The sequence below is a fragment of the Lipotes vexillifer genome, unplaced genomic scaffold (genome assembly GCF_000442215.2).
Source record: "Lipotes vexillifer unplaced genomic scaffold, Lipotes_vexillifer_v1.1 scaffold496, whole genome shotgun sequence".
In the NCBI taxonomy this organism is placed as follows: domain Eukaryota; kingdom Metazoa; phylum Chordata; class Mammalia; order Artiodactyla; family Lipotidae; genus Lipotes; species Lipotes vexillifer.
The window spans coordinates 3,140,803-3,144,284 of NW_006786690.1; the positions used below are offsets into that span (position 1 = coordinate 3,140,803).

General features: G+C 56.0%; 1 protein-coding gene across 1 annotated transcript in view; it reads right to left on the reverse strand.

Annotated features, from left to right (window-relative positions):
• GRHL3 (grainyhead like transcription factor 3) overlaps positions 1–3,482 on the reverse strand; it is a 36,168-nt gene that overhangs the window by 1,357 nt on the left and 31,329 nt on the right. The gene's annotated exons all lie outside the window — the stretch shown is intronic.

Below are 3,482 nucleotides of genomic sequence, written 5' to 3' on the forward strand. Positions count from 1 at the left end.
TGGCGGGGGGACCCGTGAGGGTTGGGGTCAGCAGGAGGCTGCGATGTGTCACTCAGATGTGCCCGCCTGACCCACAAGCAGGTGCCACGCAAGGCCCCCTCGGTTTCACCCCAGGAAGCTGAAATCTCAGGGATGGCATCATGGACTTGAGGGGCTTGGCTGTCTCTCCCCCCGACAGTCTTCAGGCAAGGACCTGGGCCAACCTGAGAGGGACAGAGCCTCCGTGGGTGTGGCCCTCTGCAAAGGGTCAAAGCCATAGTGTAGCCAAGGGCACCCCTCTAGGAGCTGCCTCCCCAGTGAAGGACCCACCAGGCTGTGACCTGACCTGAGCACAGCAGCTTCCTCTTTGTAATGGGGGCAGGTGTTTTCCTCCATCCACCCCTCCATCCACTTCACCAGCATCTGCTGAGGTCTTTCCATGTTCAAGACCTTGCTCCAAACAAAAACAAGGGCCACATAGAGATCCTAGGTCCCGCCCTCCAGGAGTTTTGAATCTACTAGGGCCCGGGAGAATGGATCCTTATAACCGTATTACCCCAGTTCATAGATGCGGTAGCTGAGCAAAGTCATTTGCCTGGGATCACACAGTTAAGAGATGGCAGAACTGGAATTTGAATCTGGACTTGTGTCTCTTTCCACTGCATCATTTTTTTAGAAAAACAACAACAAAACCCAAAACCCTATAATTATAAGTTAGGAAGTGGCATATGAAAGGAAGGCAAAATCCAGGGCTGGGGGAGAGTTCAAGATAAGGCAAGATTATTTAAATGGGACGGGAGGGAGGGCGGTGAGAACCCCAGACTACTACTCCTGGCAGGTAGCCAGCCGTCTGCTTTCCCCGGGGACCCCAGGAGAGGCAGTGGCTTTGTCTTCCCACCCCGAGTCCCCCAGATCAGGAGGTGTAAATGGAGACAGCAGTAGGCTGAAGCCTACGACCCATGTCCAGTTGTCTCTGCGGTAGCATCAAGCAGCTGCTGCTTTCTGGAAGGAGGTCTGGGATCAGGCTCCGAGGCCTGGGTGCTGACTGCCAGCATCTAATTATGAGATCCTGCTTCCTTGGGTCCTGTGTGCAGTTCCTTCATTACACAGAGGGATCTTTGTCTGGGAGCTGCCGGCTGGGAACAGACCAGAGGAGACCAGGGCTGGGGCAGAGGGGTGGGCGCTTTGTCAGTGTTGGTGCTTTTGTTAGTCTCCTATAGTGGCATTTACTGAGTGCTTTAGGTGCCAGGCACTAAGTGCCCTACGTGCACTAACTTGAAGGCCTACTCTCAGGCAGGGCCTCCCAGAAGGCCCAGAGCGCATGCCCGCGCACAGGGGATCCCAGACAGGCCCACAGGCCCTTTCCTCTCAGAGGTCAGTGACAACCGGGCCCTAGAGGCAGGGGCTTGTCAGGAACCGCTGTCCCAGAATGTGGGCCTCCTGTCACTTGCCAGCTCCTGGCTGTCTTCTGTCCTAGTTCGCATAGAACCCCTGGCCAGCCGCCAGCAAAAACAATGTATTTGTTAATCTTTCAAGCACACTCAGTGGTGCTTGTAAAGCTGATTGTATCTACCTTTGTCCAGAGGACTTTCTGGAGGGTTCTGTGAAAATAAACGAGGCCAGTGATTACAATTTCCCGTTCCTCAGATGAGGGAAGCGGCGGATGAGCCTGCCTCTGCTCTCTCCCAACAGGTTTTTTGGGGGATTCTTCTCACTTAGGCGTCGCAGACAATCCTAGGCCTGAGGTTTCGTAGCTGGGGTGTGTATGGGGTGTGGGTGCTTCTGAAGGGCCGCTGGGTGATGCCCTGGGCTGTGGAGCTGGGCAAATATAAATCTGCTGGCCTGGCCACAGCCTTTATTTGCACATTGCTTAGCGGTTAAGGGAACAAGCAGGAGGCAAGATAAAGCAGTGAGTGCGTGCATGGGCTTTAGACAGGCCACGCTTCCTCCTGCCATTACTAACTCTGTAACCCCGGGACTATCCCGAACCCCAGTTTCCTCATCTGTAGAAATAATCATACCAAATTCAAATGGTCAACGAGATGATGCTTGGGAGTTCCTTAACCCAGCGCTTGGCATGTAGGAAGTGCTCCACAAATGGAAGTTATTATAATTATAGTTGAAATATCTGGCTGGGGCTTAAGGGAAAGACTTGCAACTCAGCCAGTGGGGCTATGGGGCATCTTTGTACGTAATCATACACAAGGCATTTCCCAGCCCGTCAGCGCAGCCTGAGGTGGGATCTGTAAGAGAGGACGGCGGTGGCAGGTGGGGTGGCAGCCAGGGGGTGTGGACACTGGCACCAAAGGGGAAGTGGGACTGGGCTTGTCTGGGCAAAGCAGAGCCTGCCCTCCGCTATGAGGTGGATTCCGCTCCACAGAGCATGTGAACTCCAGTTCCCAGTTTGAAACCGAAACTTGGAAGGAAAAGAATATACACAAAGAACCCTAGACATTCATACAACCAAAACCAAACGATCCTTTCCCAGGGGCTGCAGGGCTGCACACCTTCCCCCCACCGCCGGCCCTTCTATGGGAGGCTGGGTGGGAGCCAAAAAGGGGAGGGAAGGAGGCCTGTCTGTGAGGAAGGAGGTGGCCCCTGGGCCTGACTGGATGGCCCTCAGCTTGAGGGCCTCATTTTGCAGTCCCCTGAAAGAAGAGCCACAGACAGTAGCCCCAGGGCAAAGCCTGAGCACCTTCCAGGGAGAGCCACGGGACTTAGTCTCAGGCTGTCCGGAGCTGGAGGGTCAGTCCAAGCTGTTCGGAGGCGGGGAGGGTCTGGGCGTGTTTCCCAGGGCCCTAGTCCAGGGTCCTCTAGGCAGGGAATGGCAGTCACGTTTCCTCACTGCACAGGGCCCCCCATGCTGGGCTGGTGAAGCGACCTAGGCAGCAAGGGCTGCAGAGGCCCGGCTCACTGGCTCTGACGGGGGTGGAAGCCTGGGAGGGCCGTCACCCACATGGCCCTCCAACTCCACCCCCCCATGCCACCCCTGCCAAGGAGAGATCTCCTGGGCAGAGAGCAAAGGCTACTGTGGTCCTTAGCACTAATCCTCTAGAGCCCGTGGCAGGTGGCAGTCACTGCCTGGCCCCCTGGAAGGTAAAGCTTTACTCCCTCCTGCTTTATCCAGACTTGAAGACGGAGGAGGCCTGTGGAGCATCCCTGGCTGGGCTCCCTCAAAATGACGTCCAGGGGGCTTCCCTGGTGGCAGTGGTTGAGAATCTGCCTGCTAATGCAGGGGACACGGGTTCGAGCCCTGGTCTGGGAGGATCCCACATGCCACGGAGCAACTGGGCCCATGAGCCACAACTACCGAGCCTGCGCGTCTGGAGCCTGTGCTCCGCAACAAAAGAGGCCGCGATAGCGAGAGGCCCGCGCACCGCAACGAAGAGTGGCCCCTGCTCGCCGCAAATAGAGAAAGCCCTCGCACAGAAATGAAGACCCAACACAGCCAAAAATAAAAAAAAAAAAAAAAAAAAATGACGTGAAATCACACACCCCTCCCC